The sequence below is a fragment of the Triturus cristatus genome, chromosome 3_2 (assembly GCF_964204655.1).
Source record: "Triturus cristatus chromosome 3_2, aTriCri1.1, whole genome shotgun sequence".
In the NCBI taxonomy this organism is placed as follows: domain Eukaryota; kingdom Metazoa; phylum Chordata; class Amphibia; order Caudata; family Salamandridae; genus Triturus; species Triturus cristatus.
In genome coordinates this window covers 871789077-871816505 of record NC_140584.1, presented here as the reverse complement: position 1 = coordinate 871816505, position 27429 = coordinate 871789077, and the positions used below count along the sequence as shown (strand labels likewise).

Here is a 27429-nt window from a genome sequence, read left to right as displayed (position 1 = left end):
CGTCGTCGGAGTACTTAGACGCCGCCCTCGCGCGCTGTCGTCAGTTCTTCTTTTTTCCGCGCCAGTAAGCGCCGATCCAGGAAGAGCTTACCCTTAGTAATTTTTGACTAAGTTTTTTGACTTTTTTGGTCTATCGACTCGACTCTGGTGCCGGTAGGATGCCTGGTTTCAAAGCCTGTGACGCCTGTCATCGCCTGATGTCGGTGACGGATCACCATCGCCGGTGCCTTTATTGCCTGGGGGCTGACCATGACGCGGAGTCGTGCCTCGATTGCCAGGCCTTGAAGTCAAAAGCTAGGCGGGAGCGGTCCCGTAAGCTTCTCGAGCTTCGGCACTCGGCTCCACGCCGCTCTCGGTCCCGGTCCAGGAGGAGGTCCAAGGACCGATCGCGGAGCCGCTGCCATCGTCATCGCTCGTCGGGGTCTTCGGGTAAGTCAAGGCACTCCAAGAAGTCCAAGAGACGACATCGCTCTTCGGTCTCCCCTCGCCGGTCGCGCGACTCGGCTGAAGGTCAGGGTGGTCCCACCCCCGCGGCTCTGTCGGAGCCGCAGGAGCCGCGTCCGTCCCCGTACCCGCCGGTCCCTGGGACTGACGCGACTCCGGCGGAGGTCAGTGCCTTCCTCTCGGCCATGAGGGCCCTGGCTCCGCCGTCGACGCCTGTAGGCACGCCTTCGGGCCCCGCAGGTTCAACTGGGCGACCTTGCGTGCCGGCGGCTCAGGCCCCGGCGCCGTTGACGGCTCCGGCCCCGACACCGCAGGACCCCGAGGAATCCAGGTCTGGCTCTCAGTCGGCTCCACCCCTTGCGCCGTCCCCGGACGACGTCGTTCCCCAGTTTAGCCCCATATGTCGGGGGATCATTTGCATCTTCTACGAGAGGAAGTTTCGGCCCTCTTGGCCAAAGAGGCCGTCGAGCGCGTTCCTGGTCCAGAAGTAGGTCGTGGTTGTTATTCCCACTAGTTTCTGGTTCCCAAGAAGGGCAAAGGGGGCCTACGCCCGATCTTGGACCTCAGGAGCGTCAACGCCTTCCTCCGCAAGGACCGGTTCAAGATGCTCACTTTAGCTCAGGTTCTGGCTGCCCTAGACCCTGGGGACTGGATGGTAGCGTTGGACTTGAAGGACGCTTATTTCCACATCCAAGTCCTGCCGGCCCACCGTCGTTACCTGCGGTTCACGGTGGGTCAGGAGAACTTTCAGTTCACCGTGCTCCCCTTCGGCCTCACCAGTGCCCCTCGGGTGATCACGAAAGTGATGGCGATGGTCGCAGCTCATCTGCGCCGATCAAGGGTTCCAGTCTTCCCCTATCTCGACGACTGGCTGTTGAAGGCGGGCTCGCCCCAGCAAGTCGTCTCCCACCTCCAGACTACGGCCGACCTCCTGCACTCGCTGGGGTTATCCATCAATGTGCCGAAGTCGCACCTGAGTCCCTCCCAGAAGCTCCCTTTCATTGGAGCGGTTCTCGATTCGGCGCAGTTCTGGGTCTATCCGCCGGAACAGCGGGTCCAGGACATTCAGGCCCTGATTTCCATCTTCCGGCCTCTGTCCTGGGTTTCGGTCAGGTTGGTGCTGTGGCTTCTGGGGCTGATGGCCTCCTGCATCCTGTTGGTACCTCACGCCAGGTGGCGGATGCGGGCTCTGCAGTGGGACCTGAAGTTTCAGTGGGCCCAGCATCGAGGCAACCTGTCCGACCATGTCTTGATCTCTTAGGGCACTGCGAACCAGCTGCAGTGGTGGCTCACGAATCGCGATTGGGTCAGCGGCAGATCCCTCTCCGTACCCCAACCAGAGCATGTCGTAGTGACGGATGCGTCCCTCCTGGGATGGGGGGGCCATATGGGAGAGGCGGAGATCAGAGGACTCTGGTCTCCGGCGGAGACTCGGCTCCATATCAACCTATTGGAGCTGAGGGCGATCCGACTTGCACTAAAAGCCTTCCTTCCCTCTGTCCGGGGAAGTGTGGTGCAGGTGTTCACGGACAACACCACCGCCATGTGGTATTGCAACAAACAGGGTGGGGTGGGGTCGTGGACCCTTTGTCTCTGGACATGGCTGGAACATCAGGGCATCACCCTGGTGGTTCAACATCTGGCGGGCTCTCTGAACGCCAGAGCAGACGAACTCAGCCGCCGATGCATGATGGATCACGAATGGCGTCTGAACTCGGACGTGGCGCAAGGTCTCTTTCTGCAGTGGAGAGAGCCTTGGTTAGATCTATTCGCCACGGAAGAGAACGCGCAATGTCAGCAGTTCTGCGCGTTGGAATTTCCAAGGCGGCACTCGCTTGGAGACGCTTTTCGTCGCGAGTGGAGTTGCGGTCTGTTGTACGCCTTTCCGCCTATACCACTTCTGCCCAGAGTGCTGAAGAAGATCAGGCGCGACCGGGCCCAAGTCATCTTGGTGGCTCCGGATTGGGCACGAAGGTACTGGTATCCCGAGCTACTCAGTATGTCCATCGATCCCCCGATACGACTGCCTCTTCAGGAGGACCTTCTGTCGCAGCAGCAGGGGACGGTCCTCCACCCGAACCTGTCCAGCCTCCACCTCCATGCGTGGAGATTTAGCGGCGACAGTTGATGCCATTTGACTTGCCTCCTGAAGTCTGTGATGTCATTCTGGCAGCCAGCCGTCCCTCCACAAAGACAGTATACGCCTGCCGGTGGAACAAATTTGTGGCATGGTGCACAGCAAAGGCTGTGGATCCCCTTTCTGCCCCTCTTTCTGAGGTTCTTCTCTTTCTTCTTTCTTTGGCCCAGCAGGTCTCTGCTCTGGGCACCTTGAAGGGTTATCTTGCTGCAATCTCTGCTTTCTTAAGGCTTCCTGATCAGCCTTCTCTTTTCAAGTCCCCTGTTGGCTCACGTTTACTCAAGGGCATTACTCATATGTTCCCTCCTGTTCCATTCGTAATGCCTCAGTGGGACTTGAACCTTGTTCTCACTTTTCTGATGTGCGCTCCCTTTGAGCCCCTTCACAACTGTCCCATTCATCTACTGACTCTGAAAACTGCCTTCCTGGTGGCTATCACCTCCGCTAGGCGGATGAGTGAGCTCCAGGCTCTGTCAGCTAAGCCTCCCTTCCTTTCGGTTCATCCGGATAAGGTTGTCCTCCGGACACGTCCTTCTTTTCTTCCTAAAGTCGTGACTCCCTTTCACATCGGGCAATCTGTCACGCTGCCCACCTTCTTTCCGCCTCCGCATCCTTCAAAAGATGAAGAGAGGCTCCACCGTCTGGACCCAAAACGTGCGCTGTCATTTTATTTGGACCGCACAAAACAATTCCGGGTGGACGACCAACTTTTTGTTGGATATGTAGGTGCGAAGAAGGGTAAAGCTGTGCACAAGCGCACCATCTTGCGATGGGTCGTGTTGTGTATTAAACTCTGCTATTCCTTGGCGAGAAAGGTCCCTCCTGTTGGGCTGCGAGCCAATTCCACCCGGGCCACAGCGGCGACAACTGCCCTGGGACGGGGAGTCCCCTTGCAGGACATCTGTCAGGCGGCGACGTGGGCTTCACTGCACACATTCGCCAAGCACTATTGCCTGGACAGCCAAGTCCGGAGAGATGGCCACTTTGGCCGTTCTGTTCTCCAGGACTTTCTGGTGTGATCTTGGTTCGCAGGCCCACCTCCGGGGTTGGTATTGCTGGGGTATCTATTCTAAGGTGAGGAATCTAACTAACGTGTTTCTTTCAGATGAACAAGTTACTTACCTTCGGTAACAATGTATCTGTAAGAAACATTAGTTAGTTAGATTCCTCACCGACCCACCCAGCCTCCCCGTTCTGCGAACCGACATCTAGGGTTAAGGTTCTCCCTTTCAGGGCCCTAGATTTTTTGGCACCAGTGTTGGTCTCTTGCATGGCTCAGCGTCCCTGGCGCGGAAAGCTATCTATAAGAACTGACGTCAGCGCGCGAGGGCGGCGTCTAAGTACTCCGACGACGTCATTCCGGCGCACGACGCCGACAACGGACGCGGAGCCGCAGACGACGCCTAGCGACGCGCAAGGGGTATTGCTACAAAAATCTTTCCGGATCCAGCCTGACGCCTGGGGATATTCTAAGGTGAGGAATCTAACTAACTAATGTTTCTTACAGATACATCGTTACCAAAGGTAAGTAACTTGTTCGCTAAGTTGGGTGGGACCGAATCCCTCTTTGGTGGAAGCAATCAAGAATGCACCTGCTCCTGTTTGTAAAGATGGTGTTACGTCATTCTTAAGAATGACAGAGTTTTATGCTAACTATGTCTCATGCAAAAAGAATTTCAAACGCAGCCTATTTAAACAACTTCTGGAAAAACTGATATCTGCTACCTACTGCAGCGTGAGCAACGGCAATAAAGTCTTACTTCTCCACTTAGGAGTTACTAAAACAATTCAAATTCCCTACGGAACTAAACTCACCACTACCCACTTCCTAAGCTGTAGAGGGGAAATCTTCATTTCTATTTTCAGGGCAGGAAATATACTTATTCAAGCCACAGACCATCACCTCACCATCTTTGACTGACACTTCCTGTCACTCCTCGCTTCATTAACACAACATGGTCATGTGCCACAACGCCCCCCTCCTCTATCCCCGACCGTCAACACAGAACTTGTTTGCCTCCATGACTCCATTACCTCACTAAGCCCCTCTGCTACACCCCCAACATACTAAGCACCCTTGCTGACCTCCGACACATGTCTTAGCCAAGTAATCGTTACAATGACTTTCACTGCGCCCACCCTAACTAACGACCACATGGAAACAAAACCCCCTGATGGACACCCTAGGCTCGATGGCGCCAGCCCCAACTCAAGACCATCCACTACTGAGCCCCCTAAAAACACAACCCTTTCTCCCAATAAAACAAGGAAAAGAGGGTGGCTGTGGTCGTAACAAAGGCTAGCACATCCACTAACAAAATGTGGTGAGAAAATGAAATGACAGTAAAAATGTGTGCTACAAAGGCTAAGCACTACACCATCCCAGTAGTGTAGATAAATATATAGTAGAACCACTACAATATATTGGCAAATTATACACAAAATCCAGAGCACTGCACAAATGTTATGGTTTTTGGTCTGACAATGTAGCAGATCCAACATTTAACTTTGAACATGAATCACAAATTTTGTTAACACAAAGGTCAGTATCAGATGACAGCAAAAAGCTGACGTGTTTCGTCGAAAAGACGACTTTTTCAAGGTTCAGAAGTGTTCTGTAATGAGATGCAGTACTCTCGAAGAGCAGCGTTTGGTAGTACTTCAGAACAGAGAGTCCTTGGAGCCCCAAGGACATTAATCAACACGATTATGTTTTTGTTACGAATGACCTCAGAGTCGAATAATGCTCAAAATTAGTAAAATATATCACGAAAGTACAGTGAAAATTCGAATAGAAACTAGGACTATCATTGGCCCAGTATGACAATACGTGCCCGTAGCGGCTACCATAAAATCTCAACGTGTTCTCCCAATGTGAACCCTACACAGCCTACACTAATCCTCTGCTCATCCACTCTAGAAGACACTGTCCTCCCCTATAGTGAAGCCCACTCGCCTTCTATAAATACGAGACCCACACCTTATCCACCCACTTTCAGAGCAGGAAGCCTCCCTGACATGCATACCCAGCTCCTGAACCGAACAGAACAGAACATAAACTTGATTCTGTAGCTAAAGACATGTGGCATGTAAAAAGGACCTCTCGTTCCAGGTCAAGTTAACCCGCTGTCTCACTCCTAAAATAGAGAAATGGTCTCCCCATAAAAGTTCTCCCAACTGTCAGCCATCACACCCGTTGTGTCATCATTCCCTTGAGTCATTCATCCAACCGAGCTCTCAACACCTTATTCTCTCTGGAATCAGATGCCCTCAGCGAATCTTATATCATAATGACCCCATAAATGGTCCACCAGCCACCATCCACAATCCCAGTAATCATGGGCACAAATAGAATCCCTCGGACGATCGCCTTGCCTAGACCACCTGCTCAGTACACCACCATTCAGACACCAAATACCACAAACAATAGTGCTAGACCCTAACATGCATGCTCCTCAACTGCAGATCAGCTGTTAAACATGCTACAAAAATTGCTGAAACTATACTTTCTGACTGAATAGCTATTGCGTTCCTCACCGAAATCTGGCTTAACAAACACTCAACCCCCTATACCAATCTTGCTCACACCACCTGGCTACATCATCATTAGACAGGACAGACCAGGGCACATAGGTGGCGGGCTGGTGATCATCCACAAAGAAAAATCCCAGATTATCACCCTAAAGACCTTGAAGTACTCGACCTTCAAATACCTTTGAGTTGAACTCCCAACTAAAGGCACCACTCCTATCAAATTCCACACCATCTACCACCCTCCTGGTGATCGAACCCTCTTCTCAGAAGAACTAACTGACCAAATAACACAGTTCTCCCTAACTGACACTAAGGACGTGTTCCTTGGAGACTTCAGCATTCATTGGAAGGACAAAGAGGACACCACAGTCCGAACCTAACAAACCTTCTTGAAATAAATGCCCTCTAACAACTCAACAACGAACAGACCCATAAAAAAGACTCCACTCTAGATGCGATGATCCCCAGAAATGAGCTTGTCTCCCTTTGATCTGTCATTCCCATCAGCTGGTCAGAACACCATGTCCTATTGTTCAATCTCAAGACACACCCCATGTCCTACCCAGCCCCATCCAACAAACCTATGCACTGGGCTAAGAACGTCAAACAAATCCAATAATGCAATTGGATTCGAGGATCGGTGCTCAACTACAATCTCAGCCTCTCCCTTACACCGTTGATGACCTCACTGCCCACTATAGTACAGCGATGACTCATGCTCTAACTCAACATCCCTCAAACTTAAATGATTAGGAGAAATTCAATCTAAATCCTGGTTCAACTCTGATCTTAACAACGAGTGGAGGCAACTAAGACAGTCCAAAAAGATATTGAGACAGAACCTCTCGCCAACACACCTCTCACTCCAAATATCCGTACGGCTCTCCTATGAAAAACACATGTTTAGAGAAAAAGCCACTTTGTTTTGCAACAAACTTGACCGCGCGAAGAACAGACCCAGGGAGCATTTCAACATAATTAAAAAACAAACTACCCTTACTTTCCCACACAAAACACCAGCTACCAACGAATGCTTTGAAGAAATTTCTAACTTCACTGATAAAGTTTCAAAAGTGGAGCAATCCCTCATCCAAGCCACAAATCTGACATCACTACCCACCTGCTCCAATGACTCACAGCCCACCACTGAAGCTCCCCCTCAAGACTTAACTAATTACCTAAATGCCCCAAGAAAAACCAAAGTCAACAATGATCTCCTTTAACTGAAAAATAAAGCTTACCGGGTGGCTTCAAACCTATGGCAGAAAGAGAAGTATTCAATATAATTGTGAACTTGAAGCCCACATCCCACACTACTGCTCCACTCCCATCCACACTAGTACAGAACCTCAACCATACCATATCCCTGTTTTGGACAAAAATCATCAACGCCTCTCTCTTCTCAGGCCGTGTACCTGACTCCCTCCAACTGGGCCAAGCCACACCCATACTCAAAAAGCCAGCGGTGGACCCCTATCACAATACCCTCAGACCTAGCCACAAACAACCCCTTGCCGACCATCAACCCAGAACTTGTTCGCCTCCATTACCTCACTAAGCACCCTTGCTGACCCCGCGACACCTCCCTTAGCCAAGTAATCACTACAATGACTTCCAATGGGCCCACCCTAAGCAACAACCACATGGAAACAAAATGCCCTGATCAACATCCGAGGCTCGTTGGCATCAGTTCCTAGCCAAAACGATGGAGACGTGTGTCCTACTAGAACTCAACCAACATTTAGACAAATTCAACCTCCATGACACCTTCCAATCAGGATTCAGGAAAGGCTGTAGCACAGAAACTGCTATGCTCAATATCTCTGATGACATTGACAGAACCTTAGATGAAGGCAAACCCGGATTCCTAATCCTACTTGATTTACCTGCGGCTTTTGGTACAGTAAATCACCCAGCCTTACTTGAGACACTCTAGAAAGGCACTGGTATCAATGGCACAGTCCTGAGTTGGTTCACATCCTACCAGCAACACCACTTGCAACAAATAAAAAGCAACAACTATCTCTCGAAACCTACACTATGGTGTACTCCAAGACTCAATTCTCTCTCCCATCCTTTTTCAATCTCTCCGTGGAACCCCTCACAGTTATTCTGAACCAAGCTGGTGTCAAAAATCCCCTATATGCCAATGACACCTAACTCTACTACAAAATTAAATCACCCATTGACATCCTACATCTGAATTCCACACTGATCAAGATATAAATATGGCTAAACACCAACCACTTAAAGTTGAACCCCCAACAAAACAGAACTACTCTCTTCTCCCCAAAAAGCAATCCTCTACTAATCGAAGAATGGCTCAAGGATTTGAATGCTCTAAACTGTTCTCTTACACTATTTAACTTTATAAAGTCCTTGGGCATTATTCTGGGGAAAAACATGTCAATGAAGGAGCACATCAATAACTCAGCAAAAGAAGCGAACGACACACTAAAAAATCTCAAGAAAGTCTAATCGTCCGTTCCCCCTAATGATTTTAAGACGGTAGTGCAATCTTTAGTCCCCTCAAAACTTGACTATGGGACGCCATTTCACCGGAACTCTGAAAAATCACCTTGCCCTCCTAAGAGCAATTTTCAACGTGGCTGCCTGGCTCATAACAGTTATTAAACGGTTTGAGCACATCTCACCGACCTTCAAGAGTGTCGATTGGCTTCCCATTGAAGGAAGATGCATCTACAAGACTGCTTGTATCACCCACAAAGCCCTTCATACACATAACTTCAAATATGTATAAACAAAACCGTTGAAAGCAGGAAGAGCCTAGACTCTGAGAAGCTCCAACTTACTTCTTATCATACCTCCTAAACTGAAGAAGAAATTCTCCCAGACACACCTTTTCTCAGGAAATGCACCTCGAACCTGGAACTCACTCTCTGAAGCTCTTCGCTGCAACCCCTCCTTTTTTCTGTTTCAAGCAGGGCTTTAAATCTCTACTGCTCAACAACTACTGCAACATACACACAAACGGAGCTAATGCTTTTCGTTGTCTGTATATATGTATGTGTTTCACAGTCTTTCTCCCTGAATGAGAAGTACTGGGTTAGCAGTAGAACGTCAGAGCATTTGTTTGACGGAAAAACCTTTTATTTTACTTTAAGACCAAAAACCTCTTGTGAAGGTTTTAACAATAGATGGTATAGTGAATGTGTCTGCAAGGATTTCTAGACTATCCATGCAATTACAAGAATATATCTGTAAAGGTGAAGACACAATTCTGCATAGTGTGATGTAGTATGTTGGAAAGGGTTCGCCATGGAAGGATAGGGAAGGATTAGATAAGGCGTTAAGGCAATTTTGGGAAAGTAAGGTTTGAGCTGACTGTGGTAAATGGTTATAGGGAATGAGTGGATAAGACCACTAAAAGCTTTACGGATGGTCATTATCAAGGTGGAGCAGACTAGTTAAAGCCAGGGCCACTTGAAATATGCAATTGTGTGGCCCCTGCTTTTTTTAAATGGTTCAAAAGTTACTAAAATCACAACTGCACATGTTGCTGCCTAATGGAAGGTCCTTTACAAAGGTTAACTGGTCACCTTTCTGTTGCTTATTGCCATATTTGGGTGTGCTCAACTCTGCCGCATAATTTGTCCCTCTCTGGCTGCCACATAAGTCCATTGGCCCTTATTAAAGCCAAACAGGCCATAAAGAAATTGTACTGGTGGCCTGGTGTGGATATTGCAGTGGAAAGGATGGTGAGAGAGTGGACAGTGTTGTATGACAGATAAGAGCTTGAGGACACTTAAACCTCCTGTATATGAAAAGATCATTCCTGTGAATCCGTGGGACTGTGTTTATACAGATACCACAGGAACCAACTGGGAGCCGTCAGAGATTAGTTATAGACATAATAGACACTTTTCCACATTGTCTTTTAGTTCAGAGAGTGTACAGAGCAGTTATTGATTTGGTTTTAAACATGTTAGATGTAGAATTCACCAATGACTGCAATGTTGAGGTGTGCCTGTGGTGTCTAGTTTTCCTCTTATAAAGCAAAGAGTTACCACTTTTCCTCTTATCAAGCAAAATAGTTACCTGGAGAAACATGTGGTTGAACATAGGACAATGTCACTGTATAATCTTAGTTCAAACGGATTGATGAAAGGTTTAATTGCATACCAAACACAACTATTAAGTTAGCTGTTAAAAGCAGTACTGATTGGGTACTTCAGCTTGCAAAGAAAGTGTGGACATATAGTATAATTGTTAATGAGGTCACTGGGTTACCTCCATTTAAGATAATAAGATGACTGAGTCAAAGAACTAGGTGTAATTCAAAAGTGGTTGTGTAAATCTGGAATCAAACAATGGCCATTGGATCTTGTGAAAAGCAAGATTAAAATAACACATTAAAAGTTCAAGAGGTTTTATGGTTGTAAAAATGGGAACTTTAACTCATTGGCACACCAGGTTCAACTGGAAGAGTATATGAGCCAGAGAAAGTGTCAAAGGGTGAAAATCAATTCTATGACCGTTTAGAAGTGATGAAAGTAATGAGCCATTCTGTTCAGTTAAGTGACGATAGGTGATAATTGGAAGAATACGTTCACTAAGGGGTAATGCATGCATCGCTGGTGGTGGTCAATTGGTTGATTGAGTTTTTGAAAAAGATGCTCACCCCTATTCAGTGGAGCATGTGGAATGAGAGGATAATCTGTGAATCCTGCATGGGTGCAGATTTGATTGTGAAGATTTTGGAGGGGAAAAAGTACTAGAAGGAGTGTCCGCAAACATAGAAAAGAGCAAAGAATTTACAGGCTGAGAGACATGTTTCAGTCTTCTGCCAGAAACTTTACGACTCAAGACGTACGTGTTAATGGACTGAGAACAAGAGGAAGAGGAACACCTCCAGAATTAATGGTGCACCGTTTGTGAAAACGAAGGATAAGTTTAATTTTGACTAACCTAGTTTTGATTTACCAATATGTAATGTCCAGCACAAGTGAAAGTGCCCTTTTGGGAAGGTGAGAAGGTAAGCACACAGATCGTAGAAGTTCTACTCCATATCTTTTTATAACTTATTTGCTATGTGTTGTTGTCAAGTGTTTTTCTAGGTTTCACATTTCCCGATCATTTTATTCTAATCTGTAAGCGAAATATTACGCTTGATATGCGCATAAGATTGTATGATTCATACTGCATTTCTTGTGAAAGTTGTAGATCATTTTCTAGATCATTTTCCAGTAAGTAGGAGAGAAGACTGTAGTGTGCTGACTGTTCCCATTCTGAGTCCTGGTCTGGCCCTGGTATTACAGAAGCAGATGTTTGGGCTAGGTTCAGTGAAGCTGGCTAGCTGAGGACAGACATACAAAGTCATCATGAGGAATAAAACCCATTTAATCTACTTGTCTGCGTCCTGTCATTGATGGAGGAGCAAAAACACGATACTGTCCCTTGCCAAATGGAAATGTCGACCATTTATTACAGGAGACACCAGTTCGTGAATACTTTTCTAAGCATCACTACTGCATTTTCTCCCAGGAAAAGATGTGAGATCCAATGTTTTGTAAGATAAAATTGAGACAATTTCTTCATATGTTTGGAATCAGGCGGCTTGAATATCCCTTCACCCATATCTAGCTACTATGTTTTTTCTTAAATTAAAACCCAAGAGAAATTCGTCTTCATGGGTAAATGTTTTGCAGAGGACAGAAGAAACATGTAAGCCTGCCGATAAAGACAGAGAATTAGCATGAATGGATACAGAGGAAAATGAGATAGAAATGCATTAGTAACCAGTAGATCTTTTTATAGTTTAAAACCGTGACCCAAACTCAGAATAAAAAAGATTAATAGGTGCAATATTGGCAAAAGCCAGGAAAAAGGTCTAGATGAGAACCAGCACTAAAATGCGTGTGAATAAAACTAGATTGACAGCTATTTGAATAACCCACTGTAGGCCACTCCAATCTATGTCTTTCTGGGCTAATTATTTTCTTCAACCTATGATTAAATAAATTGAACATATTAATAAATAAATAAATAAATTGAACATATTTAACAGTAATGATCTCCTGTTCATTTTCCCTGTGCAGTAATTTCTACCCCATGACCTGTTAGGAATGCATCTCGAGTCACTTGTACACTTGCTATCTCGTACCATCTTGTCTTTGACAGGTTGTATACAGTTTAACAAACGAACTTACACTCCTTTGATAAGACACAACCACTAGATCGTCTCAATCTCCACAATCTTGCTACCACATGAATTCATGAAGGTACCAAACCTAAGAGCTCCATTTCCTCCCTCATTGTCAGGAAGATGACTTCTGGCACATTGCTCTGAAATGGCAGGATACGTATTGTGATGGATAAGCACCCACCTGACATCGTTCTTTGCTCTTGAACAATATGTGTTCTGTGTTGGCTGTATACTATAGTTGGTGTAACAATAACTTTACTTTAGCTGTTTCTTGACGTTTCACCAGATAATTCACCTTTACAGTCTGTCATCCAGGTATGGATAGGCATCAATGGCATCTCCACTGTTAAGCACATTGTGAACATTCTTATTGATGGCTTTATATCAAACAATTGTAGCATAACTAGCTAGTGGTTCTAACATAACAAAATAAAAGATGTGTCTTGTTTCACAATTCATTGGGCTATCAAGATATGTACCACCTTTTAAAGTCCAGATACGATCTTTTGCAGTGTCTTCAACCTGTAAGCTTTAAACACAGGTCGAATGGTCATATGCCATTAAATGCCATGGCCCTTTCTTATGGGGTGGTATGTTGAGTAGATGCTTTGTTCAAACACTTCTGAGTACTGCTGTTTTTGTGAGTGTCTTTCTAGCCAATGCAATAATATTCTTTGTGTCCTTGTTTAATCAGGGTGAACTTATTATGTTGCAAGAAAAAAATATTTCTGTTAGTTATTCCTACTGTGTAACAAAGCTATTACCATGATGGTATTGGAGGTCTCTAAACTGTCAGGTGTGATGCTGTACTAGGTAGTGCTCCTCCTTATTCATAGATTGTATCCTCTACTTATCCTATATACGGTATGTGTATTCCTGTTGTTTCCCCCTCTTCTGTCATGTAGTCTGGCTACAATAGAGGATCCACGTTAGCTAGATGGCACTCTAATCTATTTAGACTGACAAGATTCAGTCAGTGGAGTGCGTTAAATACTCCCAAAGCTGAACCTATAGTTGTCTTTATAGTTATAGCCTAACTGTGGAAGCATGAAACAAAACTTCAAATGGGCAGAAGCAATAGTAATTCCTCTTTGATCGCTTCTTCAGGGAAAGAGGTTGGATGGCTAAAAAGGTTGCTGCATCATCACTGTGAGTACTTGCTCTGAGATCTGGTTCAGAAGAAGGGTAGCTGATGGCGTCTTGCCACCATGGTCAAAAATGGCATTTTGAATTTTAAATTAAAAGCACATCTGAATTTGTAACACAGAGACCCTTGTGATATATGCATTAAAAACATTAATTTTAAAGCATTAAACTTCTCAGTACATATGAAGTAATCTCATCTTTCCAAATCTGGATGGTATACAGATCCATTTGCTTCATGGAGCCTTGGCATTCTGATTGAAGGCCACATTTGTTATCACTGGTTGATTAAATGGTAGTTTCCCGTTGAACTTTGGCAGTACAATACTAGAGAGTCCAATTGTCATACCAGAGAACGTTCAGAAGTCTGGCACTGGTATACGGGCAACAGTGATGCAAAATACTCTCCCTGACATAGTAAAGGTAATTTTATATATAAGTGTTGCTCATGGTGTATGAATGCGATCAATACCTAAATTCTGCCATTGGCATACTGGATGTAATTTGTGGCATAAGGGGGTACCCTTGGCATATGGATGACAAAATGCTGGCCCAGGGGCAATGAAAGTAATTATTGACTTTCGGGGCAGGAACTGCAAATTTTGATAAAACAGGATCAACTCCTGAGAAGTGTCAGGCTACATTGGCTGATATAAAAGTACTTTAATATTTAATGAGTGCTCTTTCAGAGCCAGTGGTTTAGAGCAACTCTATATGAAAATGTTGCTTGAACAAGTAAACTGTTCCACACATTCAAAGCTCACCAGGTGGCAGTACAACGCTAGGGAGACTCTTGAGAGGTTTCCCATATTGCTTTGAAGGCTAAAACCATTTGTCTCAAAGCACCCACTGAAAGTAACCTTTAAGAAAGCGAGTCATTAATTGTGGTGGATGTTACTTCAGCCCAAGTAATAAAGCCACAAACCTGTTAAGTGCAGGTAAAGGATTCAGTAATCTATACCTCAGCTCAATACCTGGTAGCTATGGCACTGAGCAGAAAGGCTTAACTTAGAAAACAGTCAAAAAGTCAAAAACACAACACAATAAAAAAATCCACGCCAATTTAAACAAATAAAGTAACATTTAATAAACTGACACTAAAATGACAAAAATCAAATCAGGGGAACTGGAGATATGAATTTTTAAAGATTTGAGGTAAAAACTAAAAAGCACCTTGAAAAAGTAAAGTGCCACTGAGAAGTATAGTTTACAGGTGACGGGAACCAAACTCAATTCCAGGTTGACTGTGATGGGGCGCTTGTGGAATACACCATGCAGGTTTGTCCCAGTCAACAGTTTACCTTGGGACGTAGTCTCTGAAATGGAAGATCAGAATCCTTCAGCGGGTCAAGGCTGTAGGCTCTAGCCGACGACCCTTTCAATGCCAGATACTTCCTGCATGAGTTTCTTTCCAACCCATATGGTTTGGCGGGAAAAGCTCAGAGCGAGAGGACATTTCATTTTCATGGCTGATGAAGTCCCCCACATTGGTCAGATACTTTTCACCTCTTCCTTTGTTCACAATTCATACCTACATCTTTTTTTGTGAAGCTCAAGATCCTCCAGGCAACCAAGCCTAAAGCTGCATTTGGCGAAGTTGCGTCGAAAGCACAAGTACATTTCCTGCAGTTAGAGCTTAGTTAGCATGTTGTAGATGAATGTCAGGACACTTCTAGTTGGTTACATGTAGGTTTATTGTAGGACACAGCTGAGCGCACACCTCCCCAGCTGACCAGACCATCAACTGACAAGAGTGGAACACTCCGGTACAAGTTAGAACACACATAGGTATTCTGTGAGGCTAAAGAGGAAAGAACATAAAGGAAGGGCTAACGACCACTTCTGTGAGGCTAAAGAGGAAAGAACATAAAGGAAGGGCTAACGACCACTGTCAGCCATGTTACATGAAGAACTAATTTACAACAGAGCTCCCTTCTTGACTAGATGTAGTAGATATCAAACAAAGAGCCCAAAAAGGAATGAAGACCTTTGACCTTTTGAGTAACAGGATAGGGAGAAAGTTATGTTGTGTAACTCTTTCTCTTACTGTGGAAAGGCACTGCACTGTTGCATTTATAATAAGGGCTCCCAGTTTTCCGTTTTTACTGATTTTTACAGATAAATACAGACGGAAATGTAGAAAAAATAAATACCATAAAACCGGGAGCCCTATTTATAATTGAAAGTACTACAACATGGGTCTTTAAGCATGAAAGATGAGAAAAGAGTATAGAAACTACATAAGTGGCAAGGCTTTGTGCTGTATTTTGAATCTTCATAAAATATTGGTCCCAAAAAAGAAAACACTATTCTCGTGTGCAAACAATAACCTATCGTCCTCTTACAGTATATGTTAATCAGGAGCAATTTGTTTATGGTTCAATAGAAGTGGTGTCTTCCAGGGCCCAGTTATAAGCCTTGTTTTATTTGAACCTATATTTATAATGCTCTCTTAGTTGAGAACGACACAATATTATGTTTTTTTCTGCCTTCATAACATGCATGTTTCTGGATCTCCTCAGCAATAGACTGGTATGATTAATTTCCCAAAACCTGTCGAGTGAGGGATGAGTCAGACTTGGCACAAATTTAATTCTTGGCAGACTCTGGTTATATTTCTCAGAGCAAGACGTTTTATTGGCAACATCTACAGGTTTTTCTACCTTCACTCTACCAGGAGCAGGACAACCTACAGGTTACAGTCCCTTGTGTAATCCTGGCTGCCCACATATCCCCAGCTCCACAGTATAATGTTTTCAAACCATGTTGTTACAGATAATATTTCGGTGCATCTGTCAGTAAGAAAATATTCTCATGTTCAGCTCCTAAATGGATGTAAAACTACTGTATTGAAATGCCCTGACTCATAAAGAAACCTACCTGAATGCTGCTGGTGATTAAAACTGCTGTATTCCATTTGGAGATGCCCCTAAGTACTCTTCAGTGTTTAAATCTTCTTTGTTTTATACAATGCAAAATCAGGGTGAAGATAAATACTTTATACCTCGTTCCTTAACCACCCATATAAACCCAAGATCCCCTCATGCACAGACGTGCATACACAAACAGATGTGCTCACATAGACAAACATCACCTACGTATGCCATTATACGCCAAATAACACCATCATATTGCTATTACTTCCATCAATTAAGATTATTTGTCATTTGATGTGATTGGGTGCCAGCACTTCCCAACTCATGTGCATAGACACACATACATATATACATACACATGGCCACCAATATGTTACAAAGGGAATCATTCATAGTGCGGTTTGCAGTTATGGTGGTTGTACTAGAGGGTGGGTTCAAGTTATGACAAGCCTGTAAATAACACTGCAGGGGTGTGGAATTTAATAAAATATCTACTTGTCCATCGAGCAGGTTGCTTCATAAATCAACTTGTCCTGTAACAAAATCCACTTGTCCCTTTGGTGCCATGTAGTGCGGCAACACATTATGGCAGCAATTTCATTATATAAGAGCTCTAGTATGGCCTCTCTGATTATGCTAGGGCTCATACCATAGTAGTGTTCGAATACTTGCAATCCCCTTGTGTTGCCATGTTTCCGCAGATCTACATACTGGGGCTGAAGGTAGTGATAGGGTTAGAAAGCCCTTTTGAGTCTGTGCAAACCTACTAACTTGCATGTATTAAGGGGTTTCAACAACTGTTCTTTAATCTTTTCCCATACTGAGAAATTTTGGAAATATTCTCCTGACAATGGCAGACGTAAACTTTCTTCCAGAGTTGGGAAAAAAGTGGTTGGAGGGAAAGCGAACATGCAAACACTCAGATTTTCGCATGAGCAAATCTACACATGCATATTTGCTCATGCTAAAATGCAGTTCACAAATATTTTCTAGGAGTACTATTTCTTGTCCTACTTCTGTAAATTCTTGAGAATTCACGAAAATCCGTATAGCTGCACTCAATGCAAGGACATACACCACGGGGCGCACTTTTGAGACTTTCTTTAATAATTGGGCCCCTAATTTGGTCTGGCGTTGACCATGACCTTTTGCATTTATTAAAATTCTGTCTCTCTCTCTCTGTAACGGCTGGCTTCACTGTAAGTGACAGCATTCTGCTCTTTCACAAGAAGCATATCGGTACAAAAAGTAGTTTTGTTCAGTGCCAGTAACTACTGTCGCAGTGTGTGCTTTTTGAGACCAACATTTTTTTTTTGCTTTTACCAATGTTTGTTAGAATGGCGAGGGCCCGGCCGCTCGCACATCAATAAGGTTTTACAAAAACCATGCCAAAACAAGTCACAAATCAACAAAACTAAAAAGCTGACCACCAATTTCAGACTTACTGGCTTTGCCAATGCTCATTTTTTTTTGTTTCCCATAATTTTATTGAAACTGGTTACATTTCTCTTCCATTATGAATATTTTTGGGAAATACTAGCATGCATCAATCAACACATGTTACTAAATGATGCTGCAAAGAAATGGTACCTGAAATTGTACAATAGTTTTGCTAAATGTTTTTACCTGCTTTCATTTTTTTATGAACATTTTATTTTGAAAGCAAAGAATCAACAATTTTGCTTCCACGCTTCTGCAGATATTTGCATCAAATCAGAGAGCATTCTGGTAGCATTATACATAGCCTCATATAGCTAAACTTTGAAAAAGTGTGTACACATTTCTATACTGGAACCACTGTCAGTAGTGCAGTCAGGAGCTTATAACATTTACTTAGATCGCTCATCCTAATAAAAAAGGCTTTCAATTAATGAACCATAAATACTATATGGACAAAAATATTACCTTAACTGCAGACAGCGCCCTTCCCTGATTCATAATGTGGTACTACAAACTGGCAGCCAAAGGGTTTGTGCTGCAGGGGGTTGGGCCACCTTGTCCCAAGAACAAAATACATATGAAAACTTGTTGCCCTTGACCCCAAACTATATGTCCTGGGCTTCGGGCTATAGGAATTCCACAACCCTGCACTGCACACCAGTCGTGACACTAGAGGAAAAGGGGCTACTGACTTTATTGTATGACCTTCCTTGGCATTAGGATATCTTCCTGTGGAATAAGCCTGACCTCTTTCCTAGGGAATTTCTATTGACTGTCATAAGCACTGAATAGTCCTGCCCCCAAAGGGACCAGGAGGAAGTATATGTGTATAATTTTATGATGTTTTAAGAAAACAACATAAATCTCTTTCACAAACCCTTTTTTTATAGAGCTGAAGGAGAGCAGGACAGTGTAGCCTTATAGGCTGTCATTATATGAGTTAAAAATAGAGACTGTGCCTTTAAGAACCCAGAGACCACGAGTATCCAATTATGCTCAGCAGCTGGCAGTTGCTTCAGTTTTGTTTTCAGGCTCTTTCTGGGGCATTGAGCTCGGCCAATTTTGGCTGTTTTGTTCCAGAATTCTCAAGTAAATCTTTAACATATATTTCACTCAATTTTTTGGGTCTCTCTTTGGCTTTTTCTGTTTGTTCCTGACAGAAAATGTAGGTATTTCCGACAGAAAAAAGGCCTTCTATGTTCGACAAATGCCCAACCTGTTGGAGAAAAAACACTAAACCAGACCCTCAAGAGGTTTGTATTATCTGTCTCCCAGAGAGTCCTGTTTCAGAGTCATGTCACCACTGAAGGAACTTCTCAAGACGCACCCTGAAGGACAGGGAGAAAATTCTCCCCCATGGTACCTAGAAGAGAAGAAGTCAACTGACGGAGTCTTAAGGTGGGACAGCGGGTCTAGGAGAGAGTCAGTTCTCTACCCAGTGGCGTAACAAAACTTGAAGAGGCCCCCCTGCAGGGTACGTGGAGGGGCCCCCTCCTGACTCAATCTGGAGCTTTCCAGCTGAAGTGCGGTGCTGAGGGGGCACCCTGGAGGATTGGGGGCTCCCGCACCGCAGGGGCTGCGGGAGCCTGTTTTACGCCCCTGTCTCTATCAGGGCTCTGTCATCTGTCTCTTGAGGGCTTGCCTAGAGGAAGACAGGAGAAAAACGCCAATGGTCACGACCATGGAGAGGTGCGGCACCTACTTGCACTGAGACCGCACCAACAAACAAGGCATAGTCATCATCATCATCTTCAAGGAAACCATCAATTATACCATCACCAGCGACCCTATGCCTCTCATGGAACACCTCAACTTCCAACTACAGACAGGTGCAAAGACCACGATAAGAGACACCCTCACCTACAGACCTTCGGGACCCCAACCAATTACTGTAACGCCATCTCCAACCTCATTCCCTCTGCCCCCCAGCCATCGAGACTCCAACCACTACGTCCTACTTGGCGACCTCAATTTCCAAATCGTTGACCCCGACTATGCTAACTCCACAGCCCTCCTAGAGAACCTGAACAACATTGGTATCGCCCAACTGGTCACATAACCTAGGCACAAGGCCTAACACACACCCAACCCTATTTTCACTTCCAGCGACAGAATTAAATTAAGCCACACCACAGAACTTACCTGGACAGACCACACCATCATACACTCCACCATCCCCGATGCACACACCATCACTAAGAGTCACACCTCATGCCACCGCAGCTGGAACAAGGTCACCGGAACTCAATGGACTCAGGCCCTCATCACCACCCAACCCGAAGCCTCAAAAGACCTTGACCCGACCATCCAGAACTTCTCCACCTGGATCACCTACTTCGCCGACAGTGTTGCCCCTTTACAACCTACTAAAGACCACAAAAACAGAAGACAAGCCAGCTGGTACAGCCCAGTGCTCAGGACCACCAAGCGCATCTGCTACCAACTGGATAAAAGATGGCGCCTCACGTAGAATCCCGCCGACAGAGTTTCTTACAAGACAGCACTCAGCAACTATCACCTGCACATCAAGGAAGCCAAGAAAGCAGCCATTACCGCCCACATCAACACCGCAACCAACCACACTAATGAACTCTTCAAAATAATCAAAGAATTCTCCCACCCAACCGCTGCAGAGAACACCATCCACCCCTCCCAAGTGCTCTGCGACACCCTCTTAGACTACTGCCACAAAAGGTTTGCCACCATCTATAGCAACTTTAATTCCCTACCCACCACTTTCAACCTCAACCAACCAGCAAACACCAGCCAAACAATTACCAGCTGGTCTCCGCTCATCACCCGGACCACCACAGCCATCATGTCTTCCATCCACTCCGTGGCGCCCAACAATCCCTGCCCCCACCACCTCTTCCACTTCAGCTCAAACCCAATCAGCACTGAACTCACCAGCATCCTCAACACCTCTATCTCCACAACAACCTTCCCCGGAAAATGGAAACACGGATGTCAGACCGCTCCTAAATAAACCCACTGCCGACCCCAGCAATCTAAAAAACTATCAACCAATCTCCTCGCTCCCCTACCCGGCCATATTACTGAAGAAAGTCATCAACCAACAGCTAACCTAATTCCTGGGACAAAACCACCTACTGGATGCCTCACAATCAGGATTCCGGGCCAACCACAGCACCCAGACCACGCTGATCGCCACTACAGACGACATCAGAAACTCTCCTTGACTGCGGAGAAACTGTGGCTCTGATCCTTCTCAACCTGTTTGTGGCTTTCGACACCGTCTTCTGCAGCCACCTCATCAATAGACTCCACAACATCGGCATACAGCAAGACACCCTCAAGTGGATCACCTCAGTCCTTACTGGACAGCTTTACCTCAGCACCCAAGAACATCTTATGCAGCTTACCCCAAGGATCCTCCCTCAGCCCCACCCTGGTCAACACCTATGACCCCCTTCGCAGATGTTGTCAGATCCCGTGGCCTCAACATAATCTCCCACGCGTACTACAATCAACTCATCCTTTCGCTCACCGAGGCCAGAACCAACTTCTCCAACTCCATGACCAACGTAGCCAACTGTATGAGAAACAGCTGCCTTAGACTCAAGACAGAAATGCGGATCTTCAGAAATACGACCTCTGCCTGGGACCACAGCTGGTTGGCAGCCGAACTTGGACCAACTCCCACACCGTAGCCAACTGTATGAGAGACAAATGCCTTAGACTAAACTTGGACAAGACAGGAGTATTGATCTTTGGAAACATCCCCTCTGTCTGGGACCACAGCTGGTGGCCAGCCAAACTTAGACCCACACCAACTGACCATGCGTGCAACCTCGACAGCCAACTATCCATGAAAGGACAAGTCAACGCGGTCGTCTCTTCCTGCTTCCACACACTTTACATGCAGAATCTTTGGCTGGATCCCTGTCGAAACCAGAAAGACTGTCACTCAGGCCCTCGTCATTAGCCACTTCAACCATGGCAATTCATTATTCTCTTCTGCCTTTGTACAATAATGTTTTTTTCTTTTTAAATGTTTTCTATTGTCATAGTTTTAAGTAATCTTCACAATAAACTTTGTATTGACTGACTGACTATGGCAATGCTCTCTATGCCGGCATCTCCACCCAGCTCCTTAAAAGACTCCAGACCATACAGAATGCTGCAACTAGGTTCATGCTGGACCTCCCCATACTGTCCCACATCACCCCACCTCAGAAACCTCCACTGGCTCCCCATCCAGAAGAGATGCCAGTTCAAGATCCTCACGCGTGCCTACAAAGCCCTCCATGACCAAGAAGCATCCTACATCAAACACCGACTGAGCTTCCAACTGCCTTTTAGATACCTTCATTCATCCTCTCTAGCCCTCGCACACATCCCCTACATCTGTCGCAGTGGTGACTGTTCCTTCTCCTACGTCACCGCCAATACCTGGAATGACCTGCCCCTCTATTTCCGTACAGCATCCTTCCTGGTGGACTTCAGAAAGAAACTCAAGACCTGGCTGTTCGACTGAGACACTGATTCCTCAGCGCCCAGACAACCCTAGGGGTGACAGTGCTGCTCTATACAAATACTAGTTGATTGAATGATTGACCTGTTTGCCATCAATACATGGTTCGACATCGAGGAAGTGGCGTAGATCATCGTCGAGGTAAGGTGTATCATCGTCGATGACAATGCCGTCGACACACAGGCCTCGTTCTATGTCGAAGAGCCCATAAACTATGAGGCCCTCACAATGGTTGCTGTCGAGATCCAGATCGATATCAAGGCGCCGTCAAAAGTCTCCGTCGAGGTCCATACTCACGTCGAGGTGAGGACTCTTTCAGTGTCGTCAAGGCTACATGAGATAAGATAAAATAGGAGACGTATTTATTCATCTCCCGCTTTAGAGTATTTCAGAACAAACTCCCCTTCTTAAGAATCAAACCATATTCTCCTCCACCAGCTTCATCTCTTCCTCCTCCACCTCCAGTGCTTCCTACACCAGCACCAGTCACACTGAGGCCCAGATCTCGGTCCAGATCACGCCATCATTCAAGCTGCCAACGCCATAGCCCAAACTCATCTCCATTTACCAGGCACTACCGCCAATGTCGCTATTCACAATGGTCTTGCTCTAGACATCATATCACAGATACATCTTCTACTTCTACCGAATGATGCTCTCCAACACTTTGAGTCACCACCTCAACGCATATCACCGGTAAATTATATCACCACATACCAAGAAGTCTTGGTGAGTGGAGCTGCAAAACTCAATATTGCTATGCCAATTCCCACTCCTACAACATCAGTAATATTTGAGATACTTTAACACAGGCCAGCATCAAGACCATTGCTGCCACTTCTGCCAGGTCTCCTAGAACCGGCTATGGATCTTTTCCTAATTTCAGCCTCAGTTAAACCAGCTCCATCGAGGCTTCAAAATAAATATCGCCCTCTAGAACAACATCCTGCCTTTCTCTGTACTGACCTAGCTCTATACTCAGTTATTGTGGTAACAGCAAAAAAACATCACACCCTAATCCCACTTCCACCATGCCTCCTGGTAAGAAGTCGAAAGTTAGACTTAATGGGTTGTAATGTTTGCAGCACTGCAGTAACCATCATAAAAACAGCTAGTACAACTACAATTCTCTGCAGGTATGACAGGACACTATGGCAATCCATGCAGCAGTTCGCTGAACATCTCCCCAGAGATAAAGGGAAAGACTTCATGGAAATCCGAAATGAAAGATTCATGTTTTTTAACCAAATCATTAATGCTGCAGCAGACTCTTCCCTTTTAGCCGCACATGAGTACTGCCACAGCGTCGGTGTCGCTGTGAGAAGAAATTCTTTGCTCCCCCTCACAGCCCTCAAGCCGGAGTCTCAACAGAGGATATTGAATCTCCCATTATCCGACACTACCCTCTTCAGAGGCCACACTGATGCGATGGCACGAATGAAAGCAGAAATGGAGACTTTCAATGCAGTCGGCTTAGAGAGACCCAGAGAGCAGAGGACATTTTTCAGGCTCTACCAATACCATTTCTATTCTCAGATGGTTTACACCCCTCAGTGGTATCAGGGACAACAGCAACAGCACCAACACCCTTATCAGCCATACCAAGGGAAGCAGACTGGGGGAAGATCCACCCAGCAGCCTGCTCAAGGAGGCAGACAGCCATCAGGAACAACTCCCTGACTTACTACTTCCCCCTCTTCTGTTATCCACTCTGGTGGGGGGGAACATTTCTCATTACCCACTCTGGTGGGGAGACACATTTCCCGTTATCTGGCAGAATGGCAAAACAGAACACAAGACGCCTGGGTTCTGAATATTGTGCAAAATGTATATTGTCTCGAATTCACCAGTCCTACACCGTCCATTCCTCAGAAACTGCCCAGTTTCCAACTCCTGTTGCTATGATCGGAAGTCGGCATCCTCTTGCAAAAGAAGGGGGTGGAACCCATTCCTCACAAACAATGAAGGACAGACATTTATTCCAGATACTTTCTGGTGAAGAAAAAAGACAAGAACGGTTTCAGATCCATACTTGACCTCAAAACAGCCAACAGATGGATTCTACAAGAAAAGATCTCAATGCTGGCATTACAACAAATCTATCCCCAATTACACCAGGGGGATTGGATCTGTTCCACCGACCTTCAAGACGCATACTTTCATATTCCAATCACCAGAAAGCATTGGAAATTCTTGAGGTTTGTAGTGGGGCAGGACCATTATTAGTAACAAGTACTTCCATTAAGCCTGAAGTCAGCAGTCAGAACATTCTCCTAGTGCATCAGTAGTTGCTTCCCAATTCAGGAAGAACAGAATATTCTTCTACTCATACCTAGACGATTGGCTAATCAAGGCGTCAGAGTCTCAGGAAGCCCAGCTTCATTGCAACTGGACTTGCAATCTCTTCCAAAGGTTAGGGCTTAATGTCAACCTCAGCAAGTCAATGCTTATCCCGGTTCAAACCTTACATTATCTGGGAGCCTCCATTGACACAATACTGGTAAGAGTGTGTCCTTCGGAGGAGAGGCACGTATCCTTTCTTCAGCAGAAGTGTCATTCTCTCATGAAAGGCTCTCATCCAACAGTGAGAATAGTGGTCTCGCTTCCCGGCTTTATGTCCTCCTGCATATTCCTCACGCTGAATGCCCATCTCCACATGTGACCTCTGCAGGAATGCCTAGAGGATCAGAGGAACCAACTGACAGACAATTGGGAAGACATGATAAAACTATCCCTTCATGCAAAGCTGTCCCTGAAATGGTGGCGCTCCCCAGCCAACTTCAAACAAAAGTGATGGACTGATCACTACTGGGAAGGGGAGCTGACATGGATGACCTTCAAATTCAAGGCAAGTGGTCACAGAGAGAGATAACATATCTTATCAGTCTCCTTGAACTATGCGCAGTCCGTCGGGTGCTGAAGTTCATCGTTCAGATCCTAGTCCCTGCTTGTTCAGACAGACAATACAACCACCACGTACTACCTCAACAAGCATGGAGATACGAGGTCTTTGCCCCATCACACGAGGCCAAAACAATCTCGAAATGACTCATAGCCAGGGACCGGATGATCATGGCAACTGACTTTCCAGGTGTCCAAAATGCTCAGGCAGATTCTCTCAGCAGAGCCTGCAAGAAAAACACGAGTGGCTCTTACACAACAACACCATACAAAACATCATTAAACTGTCGGGCACTCCAGCCATTGACTTTTTCACCACCGCAGAAAACAAAAAATGCCAAAGCTTCGCCACCAGGTACTTACAGCCAGGGACAATGGGGGATGCCCTATGGATCGCCTGGTCCAGCAAATTTCTCTACGCCTTTCCGCTGATTCCCCTATTCCCATCAATCCTCATTAAGCTGTCCCACTCGAGAGCCAAGTTGATCCTAATAGCTCCAAAGTGACCATGTCAGGGATTGTTCATTGACCTTGTTCGCAGGTCAGAGCGTCCACATCTCATGCTGCCATGCAGACCAGACCTGCTAACAAACTTCGGAGGCCTGTTGGTTCACCACAATGTCTCCTCCTTAAATATGGTTGCTTGACTCCTGAGCTAGTGAAGTACAGACACTTTAATCTGACACAAGACTGCATGGACAGCCTCAAAGAAGCTAAGCGGCCTTCAACACGTTCCGCATATGGCTTCAGATGAAAGAGTTTGCTTGTGATGTTCCTATAAGAACGTGGACCCTACAACTTGCCAGGAAGATGTAATTCTTCCATACTTACTACATTTGGCAAATTCTCTTCTAGAAAGGTTTACTTGGCAGCTCGTACTGCATACAGAAAATATTCATCACAAACCTCTTCTTTCAAAATACTTGTGATCAAGGATTTTCTAGAAGGGTTGAAGAAGGTTTTCCCTCCCATTAGGTGTCCTTCACCTCCCTGGGAACTCAATGTAGTCCTTTCACAGCTTTTGCAGGATCCTTTAGAGCCGATTTACAAGGCATCTCTACAACATCTGTTAAGGAAAACCGCTTTTCTTGTGGAGATCACATCAGCCTGCAGTGTTAGCAGGATTCAAACATTATGCTGTCATGTACCATACATAGTTTTTCACTCCAGCAAAGTGGTTATGAGCACTCACTCGAAATTACTCCCTAAGGTTTTTTTGGACTACGGTGTTAATCAAACCATATCATAACTAACATTCGTTCAGGATCCCTTTACTTCAGCTGAATGATCTCTTCATTTTCTAGATGTAAGAAGAGTCTTGAAGTTTTATATTGATAAGACAAGGGACATATGCAGATCAAACCAATTGTCTATCAACTATGGTCTGGCCCTTATGAGATTAGCCACTTCCAAGCAATCCATTTCCCAATGGATAGTTCTCTGTATCCTATTTTGCTATCAAAAAGCTAACAAGACACTATCAACTAAACATAAAGAGCACTCCACTAGAGTTAAAGCAGCAACTTCTGCTTTATTGAGGAATATCTCTATACCGGATATTTGCAAAGCAGCCACGTGGAGATCTCTTCATGCATTTACCAAGCACTGTTGCCTAGACTCTGATGCTAGAGCAGACAGTCAAGTAGGAAAGGCCTCCATCAGAAATCTATTGCTACCTTAGTTCATCCTCTGTCTTCTTCACCGCTGTTAGTAGGTTTGAGCTTGCTACTGTTTTCAGTGCTTATGACTATCAATGGAAATCACCTACAAGAGAAGGAATTGTTTCTTACCTGTAACTCCTGTTCTCTCGTAGGGGAATTTCTATTAAAGTCCTAAGCAATCCTCCCTCCTCCTCGGTAGAGGGGACAGAGGTAATCATTGGACCTAAATATTATCTGCATCACCTCAAAAAGAAATGAGGCAACCAATTGATATTGGTGGTCCCTGGGTTCTTAAAGGCATACGGCCAGATGTACGACGCGATTTTGCATGCGCAAACGGGTTTGCAAACCCGTTTGCGGATGCAAAATCACTGTTGGCCATGTACAATTCCTAAATAGCGAGTCACAATTTATTTGCGACTCGCTATTTAGGAATTGCGAGTTGCAATTAGGGAGGGGCATTCCCTTCCTAATTGCGTCCGCAATGCTATGTGTGAATGTTCGGTGACTGCAATTGCGGTCACAAACAACTTGCAAATTACCACACTCTTCAAGAGGGTGGTAATGCAGTCTCAATTTAGAAGGGGTTCTCAGGTGACTCCTTCCACTTTGTGACTGTCTCTACAAATATT

General features: G+C 45.3%; 1 protein-coding gene across 1 annotated transcript in view; it reads right to left on the bottom strand.

Annotated features, from left to right (window-relative positions):
• SLC6A4 (solute carrier family 6 member 4) overlaps nt 1–27429 on the bottom strand; it is a 534306-nt gene that overhangs the window by 265496 nt on the left and 241381 nt on the right. The gene's annotated exons all lie outside the window — the stretch shown is intronic.